Source organism: Ranitomeya imitator, chromosome 1 (genome assembly GCF_032444005.1).
Source record: "Ranitomeya imitator isolate aRanImi1 chromosome 1, aRanImi1.pri, whole genome shotgun sequence".
Lineage (NCBI taxonomy): Eukaryota > Metazoa > Chordata > Amphibia > Anura > Dendrobatidae > Ranitomeya > Ranitomeya imitator.
The window spans coordinates 726,272,191-726,289,669 of record NC_091282.1 but is presented as its reverse complement, the minus strand read 5'-3'; positions in this window follow the sequence as shown (position 1 = coordinate 726,289,669).

Here is a 17,479-nt window from a genome sequence, read left to right as displayed (position 1 = left end):
AACCCTTTCACCCGATCTGCAGGGACGCGATCTTTCCATGACGCCACATAGGCGTCATGGGTTGGATTGGCACCGACTTTCATGACGCCTACGTGGCGTCAAAGGTCGGGAAGGGGTTAAGAGTCTTCTCTTTCCTCCTGTAGTAATGGCACCTGTTTAAACTTGTTATCAGTATAAAAAGACACCTGTGCACACCCTCAAACAGTCTGACTCCAAACTCCACTATGGTGAAGACCAAAGAGCTGTCAAAGGACACCAGAAACAAAATTGTAGCACCTGCACCAGGCTGGGAAGACTGAATCTGCAATAGCCAACCAGCTTGGAGTGAAGAAATCAACAGTGGGAGCAATAATTAGAAAATGGAAGACATACAAGACCACTGATAATCTCCCTCAATCTGGGGCTCCACGCAAAATCCCACCCCGTGGGGTCAGAATGATCACAAGAACGGTGAGCAAAAATCCCAGAACCACGCGGGGGGACCTAGTGAATGAACTGCAGAGAGCTGGGACCAATGTAACAAGGCCTACCATAAGTAACACACTACGCCACCATGGACTCAGATCCTGCAACTGTTTGGTAGAAACACAACTTGTCGTGTTTGGAGGAAAAAGAATACTGAGTTGCATCCATCAAACACCATACCTACTGTAAAGCATGGTGGTGGAAACATCATGCTTTAGGGCTGTTTCTCTGCAAAGGGGCTAGGACGACTGATCCGGGTACATGAAAGAATGAATGGGGCCATGTATCGTGAGATTTTGAGTGCAAACCTCCTTCCATCAGCAAGGGCATTGAAGATGAAACGTGGCTGGGTCTTTCAACATGACAATGATCCAAAGCACACCACCAGGGCAATGAAGGAGTGGCTTCGTAAGAAGCATTTCAAGGTCCTGGAGTGGCCTAGCCAGTCTCCAGATCTCAACCCTATAGAAAACCTTTGGAGGGAAAAGCCAAAAACATCACTGCTCTAGAGGAGATCTGCATGGAGGAATGGGCCAACATACCAACAACAGTGTGTGGCAACCTTGTGAAGACTTACAGAAAACGTTTGACCTCTGTCATTGCCAACAAAGGATATATTACAAAGTATTGAGATGAAATTTTGTTTCTGACCAAATACTTACTTTCCACCATAATATGCAAATAAAATGTTAAAAAAACAGACAATGTGATTTTCTGGATTTTTTTTTCTCAGTTTGTCTCCCATAGTTGAGGTCTACCTATGATGTAAATTACAAACGCCTCTCATCTTTTTAAGTGGTGGAACTTGCACTATTGCTGACTGACTAAATACTTTTTTGCCCCACTGTATGTGGAGCCCGTTGTTCCCTCTGTTGATCCTCCGGCTCCTGTGTTGGTTGATGGGGAGTTGGAATATGTTGTTGAGAAGATTTTGGATTCCCGTTTGTCGAAGCGGAAGCTTCAGTACCTTGTCAAATGGAAGGGTTATGGCCAGGAGGACAATTCTTGGGTTTTTGCCTCTGATGTCCCTGCCGCTGATTTGGTTCGTACCTTTCATCTGGCTCATCCTGATCGGCCTGGGGGCTCTGGTGAGGGTTTGGTGACCCCTCCTCAAGGGGGGGTACTGTTGTGAAGTCTGCTTTTGGGCTCACTCCGGTGGTTGTAAATGGTAATACAGTTGTCCCTGGGCTGCAGTCTTGCACAGGTGTATCTGCTGATTGCATTTCTGACTGGGGTATTAAGGTTTGTTGGACTCTTTACTCCTTTCCAGTTGTCAATGTTTCTTGGGAAGTGTTGGATCTCTCTTGGCCTCTCCTGCTTGGCTGCCAATTCAGCAAAGATAAGTGTCTGTTTCTTTTCCTGTGGCACACATGCAGTGTGCTTATTTTCAGTGCTGTTCGTTTGTTTTTCTATTTGTCCAGCTTAGACTGTGTCAGTGTTTTCTCAGTCTGGTTGGATTCTCTGGAGTTGCAGATATACGCTCCACACCTTTAGTTAGGTGGTGGAGTTTATTTTTGTATTTTCTGCTGTGGCTATTTTGGAAGGATTTTAATGCTGACCGCTTAGTGTCCTGTCCTATCCTTTCCTATTTAGCTAGAAGTGGCCTCCTTTGCTAAATCCTGTTTTCTGCCTGAGTTTGTCTTTTCCTCTACTACTCACAGTCATTATTTCTGGGGGGCTGCCTATCCTTTGGGGTTCTGCTCTGAGGCAAGATAGTATTCCTATTTCCATCTTTAGGGATATTTAGTTCTCCGGCTGTGTCGAGGTGTCTAGGTTTTGTTAGGCACACCCCACGGCTACTTCTAGTTGCTGTGATAAGATCAGGGTTTGCGGTCAGTATAGTTACCACCTACTCCAGTGAAAGTATTCATGCTGCTCCAAGGTCACCTGATCATAACAGATGGCCCCATAAGATGCTCCATAGATTATGCCCCATACAATGCTGTATAAAGGTTGATTATGGCCCCATAAGATGCTCCATAGATTATGCCCATATAATGCGGCATAAAGGTTGATGGCCCCACAAAATGCTCCATAGGTTATGCCACATACAATCCCGCACAATGGTTGATGGCCCCATAAAATGCTCCATAGATTATGCCCCATACAATGCTGTAAAAAGGTTGATGGCCCCATAAAATGCTCCATAGATTATGCCCCATATAATGCTGTATAAAGGTTGATGGTCCCATAAGATGCTCCATAGATTATGCCCCATACAATGCGGCATAAAAGTTGATGGCCCCATAAGATGCTCCATAGATAATGCCCCATACAATACGGCATAAAGGTTGATGGACCCTTAAGACGCTCCATAGATTATGACCCATACAATGCTGTATAAAGGTTGATGGCCCCATAAGATGCTCCATAGATTATGCCCCATACAATGCTGTAGAAAGGTTGATGGCCTCATAAGAAGCTCCATATATTATGCCCCATACAATGCTGTATAAAGGTTGATGGCCTCATAAAATGCTCCATAGATTACCGTATTTTTCGGACTACAAGACGCACTTTTCCCCCCCAAAAAAATGGGGGGTGCGTCTAATAGTCGCAATGCAGGCTTACCGTGGTGGCAGAGGTCCGGTGGCAGAGGTGCAGCGGCAGAGGTGCGGCGGCAGAGGTGTGGGGGCAGAGGAGGCGCAGTAAGCGGGGTCCCTTTCTCCGGTGAGGTGATGCAGCAGCCCGGTATGCAGCAGAGCCGGATGAATCCTGTTGTTATCGGTGGGCGCGGCCATTTTCCTGAGGCCGCGCGTGCGCAGATGAATCGCTCTGCTTCCCGGGGCTTCAGGAAAATGGCTGCGGGAGGCCGCGCGTGCGCAGATGGAAATCGCGGCGGCCATTTTCCTGAAGCCCCGGGAAGCAGAGCACTCCATCTGCGCACGCGCGGCCTCAGGAAGATGGCCGTGCCCACCGATAACAACAGGATTCACCCGGCTCTGCTGCATACCGGGCTGCTGCATCACCGTACCGGGGAAAGGGACCCCGCTTACTGCGCCTCCTCTGCCGCTGCACCTCTGCCACCGCACCTCTGCCACCGGACCTCTGCCGCCACGGTAAGCCTGCATTGCCTGCACGGTAAGCCTGGGACCCCTCTCACGCCATACCTCTCACTGCACCTCCTGTTCCCAGCACCTCCTGATCCCAGCACCTCCTGATCCCAGCACCTCCTCATCCCAGCACCTCCTGATCCCAGCACCTCCTGATCCCAGCACCTCCTCATCCCAGCACCTCCTGATCCCAGCACCTCCTGATCCCAGCACCTCCTGATCCCAGCCCCTCCTGATCCCAGCACCTTCTCATCCCAGCACCTCCTGATCCCAGCACCTCCTGATCCCAGCACCTTCTCATCCCAGCACCTCCTCATCCCAGCATCACCCCACCTCTGCCGACACCTTGCCTCCTGTGACCCTGCTCTGCCACCGCCAGCCCTCAGGTAAGATACTGTAAATTCGGACAATAAGACGGACCCCCATCTTATAAAAAATCTTTTTTTCTGCAATTTTCACCTCAAATGTGGGGTGCATCTTATGGTCCGGTGCGTCTTATAGTCCGAAAAATACGGTATGCCCCATACAATGCTGTATAAAGGTTGATGGCCCCATAAGATGCTCCATAGATTATGCCCCATACAATGCGTCATAAAGGTTGATGGCCCCATAACATGCTCCATAGATTATGCCCCATATAATGCGGCATAAAGGTTGATGGCCCCATTAGATGCTCCATAGATTTAGATTATGCCCCATACAATCCTGCACAATGGTTGATGGCCCCATAAGATGCTCCATAAATTATGCCCCATACAACGCTGTATAAAGGTTGATGGCCCCATCAGATGCTCCATAGATTATGCCCCATACAATGCTGTATAAAGGTTGATGACCCCATAGGATGCTCCATAGATTATGCCCCATATAATGCGGCATAAAGGTTGATGGCCCCATTAGATGCTCCATAGATTTAGATTATGCCCCATACAATCCTGCACAATGGTTGATGGCCCCATAAGATGCTCCATAGATTATGCCCCATACAATGCTGTATAAAGGTTGATTATGGCCCCATAAGATGCTCCATAGATTATGCCCATATAATATGGCATAAAGGTTGATGGCCCCATAAAATGCTCCATAGATTATGCCACATATAATCCCGCACAATGGTTGATGGCCCCATAAAATGCTCCATAGATTATGCCCCATACAATGCTGTAAAAAGGTTGATGGCCCCATAAAATGCTCCATAGATTATGCCCCATATAATGCTGTATAAAGGTTGATGGCCCCATAAGATGCTCCATAGATTATGCCCCATACAATGCGGCATAATAGTTGATGGCCCCATAAGATGCTCCATAGATAATGCCCCATACAATACGGCATAAAGGTTGATGGACCCTTAAGATGCTCCATAGATTATGCCCCATGCAATGCTGTATAAAGGTTGATGGCCCCATAAGATGCTCCATAGATAATGCCCCATACAATGCTGTATAAAGGTTGATTATGGCCCCATAAGATGCTCCATAGATTATGCCCCATACAATGCTGTAAAAAGGTTGATGGCCCCATAAAATGCTCCATAGATTATGCCCCATATAATGCTGTATAAAGGTTGATGGCCCCATGAGATGCTCCATAGATAATGCCCCATACAATACGGCATAAAGGTTGATGGACCCTTAAGATGCTCCATAGATTATGCCCCATACAATGCTGTATAAAGGTTGATGGCCCCATAAGATGCTCCATAGATTATGCCCCATATAATGCGGCATAAAGGTTGATGGCCCCATAAGATGCTCCATAGATTATGCCCCATACAATGCGGCATAAAGGTTGATGGCCCCATAAAATGCTCCGTAGATTATGCCCCATACAATGCTGTATAAATGTTGATGGCCCCATAAATGCTTCATAGATTATGCCCCATAGAATATTGTATAAAGGTTGATGGCCCCATTAGATGCTCCACAGATTATGCCCCATACAATGTGGCATCAAGGTTGATGGCCCCATAAGATTATCCATAGATTATGCCCCATATGCTGAGATAAAAAAAAATTGCATACTCACCTCTTGTCGCTCAGGCCCCCGGCACTTGCGATATTCACCTGTCCCCGTTTAACTGCTGCGCACGGCTCTGTCTTCCAGCTCTCTGACTGTTCAGGCAGAGGGCGCACACTAAACACGTCATCGTGCCCTCTGACCTAAATGTTACAGCTGGAGGACACGGAAGACGGAGCGGCATGCAGCGGTAGAACGAGGACAGGTGAATATCGCGCAATGCACACCTCCCCCGTTATACTCACCTGCTCCCGGCGCGGTCCCTGCTTCTCACTGACAGATGGTCTCCAGGCGCCCAGGAACTATCGGAGATGCAGGGACTGCGCCAGGAGCTGGTGAGTATGTGACAGCCGCCGCTCCCCCTCCGACCCCCTGGGACAATGACTCGAGTATAAGCGAAGAGGGGAACTTTCAGCCTAAAAAATGGGCTGAAAATCTCAGCTTATACTCAAGCTAGAGTTCAGTATACCAATAAAATAATATATACAACTATCCTATGCATTTTCTTCCTTGACTTTGTATAAAGTATTTATGGAGATTTTTGACTGCAGTCTTTTTTTTTGATAATGAGATTATTATGATAATTCCATAATCCCAAATAATGAGAACAGCTTTTGTCTGAGAACAATCGTATTTTTTTTTTAGAAAGAATTGTTTAATATTACTGCCACTTCGTACTTGAGTGTACCACGTATTGTCCAATCATGTGCTACCCTTTAATTTATATGTTTTATTAATTATTGTGTTTAATAAAGATTTATTGATTTTAAGAAGAGTTCTCCAAGCTTTTTTGATTGGATAATATATCTGTTTTTCAGGAGACTTAACATTTTGTGCCAAAAAGTATTGGATATTTAGACTAATTATCCTAGGTGCCGTACCCTGTCTGACCTGAGGGTAAGGGGGGCGCCAGAGAGCTGCAAGTTCCAAACCGGAACTGGGAAGCGGTATATAGATAAATCCCCTTCAGAAAAGAACTGGGCAACCAAACAACCCCGGTTCATGGCATATTAGTGTGAGTGGCGGGGATGATAAAGGTATCCTCCCTGGGATCTGTGACAGTGGTGCTTTCACACTCGTGGTAGCATGAGACGGACTCTACAACCCACACAAGTGGCTCAGGTAGTGCAGCTCCTCCAGGATGGCACATCAATGTGAGCTGTGGCAAGAAGGTTTGCTGTGTATGTCAGCATAGCGTCCAGAGGCTGGAGGTGCTACCAGGAGACAGGCCAGTACATCAGGAGACATGGAGGGGGCCGTAGGAGGACAACAACTCAGCAGCAGGACCACTAATCAGCCTTTGTGCAAGAAGGAACAGGAGGAGCACTGCCAGAGCCCTGCAAAATGACCTCCAGCAGGCCACAAATGTGCATGTGTCTGCACAAACGGTTAGAAACCGACTCCATAAGGATGGTCTGAGTGCCCGATGTCCACAGATGGGGGTTGTGCTCAGAGCCCAACACCGTGCAGGAAGCTTGACATTTGCCACAGAACACCAGGATTGGCAAATTCACCACTGGCACCCTGTGCTCTTCACAGATGAAAGCAGGTTCACACTGAGCACATGTGACAGACGTGACAGAGTCTGGAGATGCCGTGAAGAGCGATCTGCTGCCTGCAACATCCTTCAGCATGACCGGTTTGGCAGTTCGTCAGTAATGGTGTGGGGAGGCATTTCTTTATGGGATCGCACAGCCCTCCATGTGCTCGCCAGAGGTAGCCTGACTGCCATTAGTGAGACCATATGCTGGATATGCTGGTGCGGTTGGCCCTGGGTTCCTCCTAATGCAGGACAATGCCAGGCCTCATGTAGCTGGAGTGTGTCAGCAGTTCGGGCAAGATGAAGGCATTGAAGCTATGGACCAGCCCGCCCGTTCCCCATACCTGAATCCAACTGAACACATCTGGGACATCATGTCTCACACCATCCACCAACTTCACTTTGCACCACAGACTGTCCAGGAGTTGGCGGATGCTTTAGTCCAGGTCTGGGAGGAGATCCCTAGGAGACCATCCGCCGCCTCATCAGGAGCATGCCCAGGCGCTGTAGTGAGATCACACAGGCATGTGGAGGCCAAACACACTACTGAGCCTCATTTCCTTGTCTTGAAGCATTTCCACTGAAATTGGATCAGCCTGCAACTTCATTTTTCACTTTGATTTTGAGCATCATTCCAACTCCAGATCTCCGTGGGAAATTAGTTGTAATTTATGTTGATAATTTTTAGGTTTTATTGTTCTCAACACATTCCACATTCCGGGCGTGACCAATCAGTGAAGCCAGGGCCGGCTCCATGTTTTTAAAGGCCCCGGGCGAAAGAGTCTCAGTGGGCCCCCCTCTTTAAGACATACCGTACCATGATTCATGATGCACAGAAACAGCAGAGAAATTTTGCACAGCCAAGTAGCGTATAACACAGCCCACGTACTATATAACACAGCCCATGTAGTATATAACACAGCCCACGTAGTATATAACACAGCCCATGTAGTATATAACACAGCCACGTAGTATATAGCACAGCCACGTAATATATTGCCCAGCCATGTAGTATATAGCACAGCCCACATAGTTAATAGCACAGACACGTAGTATATTGCCCAGGCACGTAGTATATTGCCCAGCCACGTAGTATATTGCCCAGCCACGTAGTATATTGTCTAGACACGTAGTATGCAGCACAGACACATAGTATATTGCCCAGCCACGTAGTATATAGCACAGACACATAGTATATTGCCCAGCCACGTAATATATTCCACAGCCACGTAGTATATTGCACAGCTACGCAATATATTGCACAGCAAAGCAGTATATAGCACAGCAACGTAGTATATAACACAGAGACGTAGTATATAACACTGCCCATGCAGTGTATAACCCAGACCACGTAGTACAGAGCACAGCGATGTAGTATATTGCCCAGCCATGTAATATATACCACAGCCACGCAGTATATAGCACAGCCCACATAGTACATAGCACAGAGATGTAGTATATAAAACAGCCCACGCAGTATCTAACACAGCCCACGTAGTAAATAGCAATGTGGGCACCATATCCCTGTTAAAAAAAGAATTAAAATAAAAAATAGTAAGAAGATAGTAAGAAGTTGGTCACACAGGGTTAATAGCAGCGTTAACGGAGTGCGTTACGCCGCGGCATAACGCGGTCTTTTAACGCTGCCTGTGTGAGCGCTGACAGGAGAGGAGTATGGAGCGGGCACTGATGGCAGGGGAGTAGGGAGCGGCCATTTCGCGGCCGCACTGTGCCCGTCGCTGATTGGTCGTGGCCGTTTGACCGCGACCAATCTGTGACTTGGGATTTCCATGACAGACAGACGGAAGTGACCCTTAGACAATTATATAGTAGATGTCAGTGGGATATATATATATATATATATATATATATATACATATATATATATATATATATATATATATTTCATACAGAGTTAGATAGCATAAAAGCCGATAATTCAATTGTCTGCTTTTGCTAAATCCTTACCGAACCGAACAGGATATGAGACATGGTTTACATACAGTAAACCTTTGTATATTCATTAGATTTTTTATATATTCCTCAGTAATAATGTTAGTAGTGTGTGTGCAAAATTTGGGAGGTGTAGGGGTTAAACTAAAGGATAAATTCACAGAAAAAAACTGGCGTGGGCTCCCGTGCAATTTTCTCCGCAAGAGAGGGAAAGCCAGTGACTGAGGGCAGATATTAATAGCCTAGAGAGGGACCATGGTTATTGGCCCCCTGGCTAAAAACATCCGCCCCCAGCCACAGCAGGAAATGCGCATCTGGCACAATGCCTCTCTCTTCCCACTGCTCTGTGGCATTGGCATATGGGGTAATAAGGGGTTAATGTCACCTTGCTATTGTAAGGTGACATTAAGCCTGGTTAATAATGGAGAGTTGTCAATAAGACACCTATCCATTATTAATCCACTAGTCTGAAAGGGTTAAAAACCACACATTAAGAATAAAGTATTTTAATGAAATAAATAAACACACAGGTTTTATTATCTTTATTGTATGCTCAATCCAACTGAAGACCCTGTTCTGTAAAAAATTCCAAAATAAAAAAGCAACAATATCCCATACCTGTCCGCCGTACAGTCAAGTCCAACGCAGTAATCCATCTCAAGGGGTTAAATACATTTACAACCCGGAGTGGTGCTAATGCAGCCGCTCCCGTCTGTAAAAGACTGGGGAATGAATGAAATGCAGGGAACGGAGCTTCGGTGACTAGTGCGAACTCATATAAGTGCAGGAATAGGCGCATCTGCGCCTTTTCTTGGGTGGCTGGGGCAGATGTTTTTAGCCGGGGGGGCAATAACCATGGTCCCTCTCTAGGCTATTAATATCTGCCCTCAGTCACTGGCTTTCCCTCTCTGGCGAAGAACATTGCACGGGAGCCCACGCCAATTTTTTTTCCGTGAATTAATCCTTTAATTTAACACCTAGAGCTCCAAAATTGTACACACACACACTACTAACATTGTTAGGAAGGGATATATAAAAATCTAACGGATATGCAATGGCTTACTGTATGTAAACCATGTCTCATATCCTGTCGGGTTCGGTAATGATTTAGCAAAAGCCGATAATTGAATTACCGGCATTTATGTTATCTAGCGCTGTGTGAAATCTATATACGGTATATAATTGTCTAAGGTCCACTTCCATCTGTTTGTCTGTAACGGAAATGCCGCGTCGCTGATTGGTCGCGCCCAGCTGGCCGCGACCAATCAGCGATATTGGGGCGGGATTTAAACACCGTTTTACTTTTTACTATTGGTGCTGCCTTTGCAGCATCAATAGTAAAAAGATATAACGTTAAAAATAATAATTAAAAAATAAATCGTGATATTCTCACCTTCCGACATCTCCGGCAGCTTTTCTCACTCCTTGCGATGCTCCGGTCCCAGTAATGCTTTGCGGTAATGACCCCAGATGACCTAAAAAAGCATCACTGGGAACGGACCTGGTGGGAGCATCGCTAAACGCCTGGGCTGGATCCGGGGGCTGCCGGAAGGTGAGTATATAACTATTTTAATTCTTTTTTTAACAGGGATATGGTACCCACACTGCTATATACTACATGGCTGTCTTATATACTACGTGGGCTGTGTTATATACTGCGTGGACTGTGCTATATACTATGTGGGCTGCGCTATATACTACGTCGGCTGTGTTATATACTACGTGGGCTGTGCTATATACTGCGTAGGCTGTGCTATATGCTACTTGGGCTGTGCAACATACTACGTGGCTGTGCAATATACTACGTGGCTGTGTTATATACTACGTGGCTGTGCTATATGCTACGTGGCTGTGCTATATACTACGTGGGCTGTTATATGCTACGTGGGCTGTGTTATATGCTACGTGGCTGTGCTATATGCTATGTGTGCTGTGTTATTTATTACGTGGCTGTGCTATATGCTACGTGGGCTGTGTTATATACTACATAGGCTGTGTTATATGCTACGTGGCTGTGCTATATTTTTTTCTGCTCTATCTGTGCATCACGAATCGTGGTATGTGTAAAACCTAGAGCCGACCCTGGCTTCACTGATTGGTGCGCCCCATTCCTTGTGTTCTTTAGCACAAACAAGTCTCTTCTGCTTGTTGCCTGTCCTTAGCAGTGGTTTCCTAGCAGCTATTTTACCATGAAGGCCTGCTGCACAAAGTCTCCTCTTATCAGTTGTTGTAGAGATGTGTCTGCTGCTAGAACTCTGTGTGGAATTGACCTGGTCTCTAATCTGAGCTGCGGTTAACCTGCAATTTCTGAGGCTGGTGACTCGGATAAACTTATCCTCAGAAGCAGAGGTGACTCTTGGTCTTCCTTTCCTGCGGCGGTCCTCATGTGAACCAGTTTCTTTGTAGCGCTTGATGATTTTTGCCACTGCACTTGGGGACACTTTCAAAGTTTTCTCAACTTTGTGGACTGACTGACCTTCATTTATTAAAGTAATGATGGCCACTCGTTTTTCTTTACTTAGCTGCTTTTTTCTTCCCATAATACAAATTCTAACAGTCTATTCAGTAGGACTATCAGCTGTGTATCCACCAGACTTCTGCTCAACACAACTGATGGTCCCAACCCCATTTATAAGGCAATAAATCCCACTTATTAAACCTGACAGGGCACACCTGTGAAGTGAAAGCCATTCCCGGTGTTACGCTATCTGAGACGAAAGCGAGAGTGGACCCTCTGGACCGTGGCAAGGTACTACCTCCGGGCGAGCGGACCAGGTGTTAACCAACCCCTATACAGGGACTGGCTGGGGCAGACCCGAAGAAGACCCTACCACGGTAGCAGATACCAGAAGGGACGGCTCAGGAAGAAATAATAAAGGAAGACACTGAACGGAACACAGGAGCGGGATACACGGAGGCAGGGAAGCTGGAGCACAATGGAAGACACGAAGACTGGCAGACAAGCTGAACTGGAGGGAAGCAGGAGACGAAGGCGAAGCTGCAAAGACAAAAACGGAAGGGATGACGGGAAAACGTAAAGACACACAGGCGGAAGGAACACAAGAAGTACCGGAAGGTACGAGCACAAGAGCAGAAGAGGCCAGAGACAAAGCAAAAAGCAATTGACACTCAGGCACCTCCTAGCAGGGGAGGTGGCCTGAAATAGTGAGGGTCTTACCGGGATTGGTTAGAGTGCCGGATCCCGGAAGTAGGAGAAGCCAGACAGGGGCGTAGGCGCCCTCCAGAGACCCCCGCGCGCCGGCGCAGACACCGAACATCCCCATCAGGACGAGGAGGAGGCGGGGCCAGCAGACGACGAGCGCGCCGTCCCCCGGAAGTAATGCGGCGGGGACGAGCAGCGGCGGAAGGAGCCAGCACCGCAGGAGGAATGACGTGCCGGGACCCGAATGAAGTGCGGCCAGCGCAAGCAGGGGCAGCGCGCCGGCGGCCAGAAGCGGCGCGACGCGGACGAGCAGCGGTGGCCGTAACAGTACCCCCCTCTTTAGGATCCCCTCTCCCAAAACTAGATAGAAATTTGTTTAGAAGACGAGGTGCATTAATATTCTCCAGCGGCTCCCAAGATCTCTCCTCGGGACCGAAACCCATCCAATCCACCAAAAAGAATTTTTTTCCTCGAACCCTCTTCATAGCCAAAATATCCCTCACCTCAAAAACGTTATCAGCACGAGCAGGCTCAGGAGAGATACAGGAAGATGGATGAAAGCGGTTAAAAATAACAGGTTTGAGCAAAGATACGTGAAAGGTATTGGGAATACGGAGCGAGGCGGGCAGCTTCAGCTTGTAGGCGACATCGTTGACTCGACTCAGAATCTCAAAAGGACCGATGTAGCGAGGACCAAGTTTACAAGAAGGAATCTTAAGTCTAATGTACCGTGAAGAAAGCCAGACCTTGTCACCGGGAGAAAACGGAGAAGAATCTAAACGTCTTTTGTCCGCATGTCTTTTCATCCTCAGAGATGCCATCTCAAGTGCTTCTTTAACCTCTCTCCATATAGAAGAAAAGTCCGAAATTACTGCATCAGCAGCTGGTACTGCAGACACTGAGGAAACTGGGAGAGGCATATTCGGATGTTGACCAAACACAATGAAAAAAGGAGACTTTGCAGAGGATTCATGGGAGTGATTATTATATGCGAACTCAGCCCAAGGCAGAAGACTGACCCAATCATTCTGGTGGACGTTAGAAAAGTGATGAAGGTAGGCAGCCACAATTTGATTTGTTCGTTCTGCTTGTCCATTAGTCTGAGGATGGTAGGCCGAAGAAAAGTCTAAAGTCACTTTTAAGAGTTTGCATAAAGCCCTCCAAAAATGAGATGTAAATTGTACACGTCTGTCAGACACGATGTTTTGAGGAAAACCGTGAAGTTTGAAGATTTCTGAAACAAAGATCTTCACCAACTCTGGAGCCGAAGGTAGACAAGACAGAGGAACAAAATGAGCCATCTTGGAAAACCGATCCACCACTGTAAGGATGACTGTACAACCTGAGGAATTCGGTAGATCGGTGATGAAGTCCATGGCTATATGCTGCCACGGACTAGACGGGACGGGGAGAGGAAGCAGTCCTCCGTGAGGAGATCGCCTAGGCACTTTATTCTTAGCGCAAGAAGAACAAGAGGCAATAAACTCCTCGATATCTTGACGTAACGCTGGCCACCAGTAGTAGCGGGTAATGAGAAGGTGGGTCTTCTTTATGCCAGCATGGCCTGCTAACTTCGAGGAATGTCCCCAGTGAAGCACCTTCTCTCTGTCCCCCTCGGCCACAAAGGTATTACCCGGTGGAGGATGGATCATGCTTACAGGAGCCACCGTGATGACTTTGCAAGGATCCAGAATATAAGCTGGTTCTTCATCGACCTCCTCAGGCTGTGAAAGTCTGGAAAGTGCGTCGGCCTTGATATTTTTGTCACCTGGCCGGAAGCGAAGCTCAAAGTCGAAGCGAGCAAAGAACAAAGACCATCGAGCTTGTCGTGGATTTAGTCTCTGTGCAGTTAGAAGATAGGCCAAATTCTTGTGGTCAGAGAGAATAACGAAAGGATGAACTGCTCCCTCTAGAAGATGTCTCCACTCCTCCAGAGCCAACTTGATGGCCAAAAGTTCACGGTCTCCGATGGTATAATTACGTTCAGAGGCAGAAAATGTTTTAGAGAAGAATCCGCAAGGAACCAGTCGACCCGTAGAGGATTTTTGAGAGAGCACCGCTCCAGCTCCCGTGGAGGAAGCATCCACCTCAAGAACGAATGGCTTGTTAACCTCAGGATGGTGCAATACTGGAGCGTACGAAAAAGACTGCTTCAGAAGAACAAAGGCATTCTCGGCCTCCGGGGTCCAAATCTTCGGGTTGGAACCCTTGTGGGTGAGAGCAGAAAGCGGCTGAATCACAGACGAGAAATGGGATATGAACTGCCTGTAGTAATTAGCGAATCCCAGGAACCGTTGGATAGCCTTTATTCCATAGGGACATGGCCAATTGAGAATGGCATTCACTTTCTCAGGGTCCATCTTGAGACCGGAATCCGAGATTATGTAACCAAGAAAGGGCAGCGAGGTCTGTTCGAAGAGACACTTCTCATACTTAGCATAAAGACGATTCTCTCTCAATCGTTGCAGGACCAAACGAACACTTCTTCTGTGGGATGGCAGATCCACAGAAAAAAACAGGATGTCATCCAAATACACCACTACACAAGAGTAGAGAAGGTCACGGAAAATATCGTTAACGAACTCCTGGAAGACTGCTGGAGCGTTGCAGAGGCCGAACGGCATGACCAGGTATTCATAATGGCCGTCTCGGGTATTAAAAGCGGTCTTCCATTCATCGCCGGCACGAATACGAACAAGGTTGTACGCTCCCCGGAGATCTAACTTAGTAAAAATTCGGGCCCCTCTAAGTCGATCAAAGAGCTCTGGAATGAGGGGTAGAGGGTACTTGTTCTTGACTGTAATGTTGTTCAAGCCTCTGTAGTCGATGCAGGGTCGAAGCGAACCATCCTTTTTCTTGACAAAGAAGAATCCCGCACCTGCAGGGGAAGAAGACTTACGAATGAATCCTTTAGTCAAGTTCTCTTGAATGTATTCAGACATCGCTCCGGTCTCAGTTGAAGAAAGTGGGTAAATTCTTCCTCTAGGTGGGATGGAACCGGGAAGAAGTTCGATCGGGCAATCATAGGAACGATGTGGCGGAAGAGTCTCAGCCTCTTTTTTATCAAAAACATCAGCAAAAGTCCAATAAGGAGAGGGCAATCCGGAGGGAATGGAAACTGTCTGAGGAAGAACTACAGGACTAACGGACAATAGGCATCGCTTTTGACAAGTAGATCCCCAACGGAGCACATCACCCGAATGCCAGTCCAGAGTAGGTTCATGAGTTCGAAGCCACGGCAACCCAAGTAACAAAGCATGGGCAAGGTGAGGCAAGACGAAAAAGGTGATCTTCTCCCGATGTAGGGCCCCGATCTGTAGTTCGACCTCCTCCGTAATTAGGGTGATGGCGTCTTGCAAGGGTCTCCCATCCATGGAAGCAATCAGACGAGGGGTATCCAAAGAGATAACTGGTATGCGAAGTCTCCGAACTGCCTCAAGACTGATAAAGTTGCCCGCCGCACCCGAATCCACATACGCAACTTCGGAAAATCGTTTAAGATTAAGAACAAGTAAGACAGAGAAAAACAGGGGTAGAGAGGAATCAGAAACACCTAGGGAGGCCTCTCTTACCTGTCCTAGGCGGAGGAGTTTTCCGGACAATCAGGGTAGGATCGCAACAAGTGAGCAGCGCTACCACAATAAAAGCAGAGCCCTTGGGAACGTCTCTCCCGAAGACGCTGCTCTGCCATCTTGACACGATCTACTTGCATGGGCTCAGGTCCAGAGGCAGCAGAGGACGTCACAGGGCGCGGACTCCCCGGCCTACGGACTGGTGGTAGGGAGCGAACAGGCTTCCTCTCTTTGGCGGTTTCACGGGTTCTCTCTTGGAAGCGTAGATCGATGCGCGTAGCGAGGGCTATGAGGTCCTCCAAAGAGGTGGGAGTATCTCGTCCAGCCAATTTATCTTTTATCCGACTGGACAGACCACGCCAAAAAGCCCCGACTAAAGCCTCGTTGTTCCACCCCAGCTCAGAGGCTAAAGTGCGGAAGCGAATAGCATATTGGCCTACCGTTAGAGAGCCTTGCTGGAGACTAAAAAGAGACTCCGTAGTGGAAGCTAATCGCCTGGGCTCATCGAAAACTTTGCGAAAGGTCTCCAGGAAAAAAGCTAACTGAGAGACTACGGGGTCGTCCCGCTCCCAGAGGGGATTAATCCAGGCTAAGGCCTCTCCCTCTAAATGGGAAAAAATAAAAGCCACTTTGGCCCGATCAGTCGGGTATTGCTGGGGAAGAAGTTCAAAGTGGAGACGGCACTGGTTTAGGAACCCCCTACAAAGTTTGGGATCACCGCAATACTTGGGAGGTTTGCCGAGACGAGGCGGCGGGTGAGATAAGGAGGAAGAGTTTGGGTCCTGTGACACTACCTGAATAGGGGGCGTAGGGACAGACTGCAGGTTGAATAAACGGTCGTCAATGGAGGCCATATAAGTCAGCATGCGTGCCTGCGTATCACGCTGCTGGGAGAGCTCTTGCTGAAGGCTCGCTAGATGTGAAGCACTAACTGGGTCGGCGGCCTGTAATGAGGTCAAACGGGACTCCATATTTTTCAAAAACGACATGATGCGCTGTTGATTGTCGCGCAAATGTCCCAATTCCTTTTGGGCGGAAAACGCGGCACCTGCGGGGTCCATGGCCTGAGTGTTCTGTTACGCTATCTGAGACGAAAGCGAGAGTGGACCCTCTGGACCGTGGCAAGGTACTACCTCCGGGCGAGCGGACCAGGTGTTAACCAACCCCTATACAGGGACTGGCTGGGGCAGACCCGAAGAAGACCCTACCACGGTAGCAGATACCAGAAGGGACGGCTCAGGAAGAAATAATAAAGGAAGACACTGAACGGAACACAGGAGCGGGATACACGGAGGCAGGGAAGCTGGAGCACAATGGAAGACACGAAGACTGGCAGACAAGCTGAACTGGAGGGAAGCAGGAGACGAAGGCGAAGCTGCAAAGACAAAAACGGAAGGGATGACGGGAAAACGTAAAGACACACAGGCGGAAGGAACACAAGAAGTACCGGAAGGTACGAGCACAAGAGCAGAAGAGGCCAGAGACAAAGCAAAAAGCAATTGACACTCAGGCACCTCCTAGCAGGGGAGGTGGCCTGAAATAGTGAGGGTCTTACCGGGATTGGTTGGAGTGCCGGATCCCGGAAGTAGGAGAAGCCAGACATGGGCGTAGGCGCCCTCCAGAGACCCCCGCGCGCCGGCGCAGACACCGAACATCCCCATCAGGACGAGGAGGAGGCGGGGCCAGCAGACGACGAGCGCGCCGTCCCCCGGAA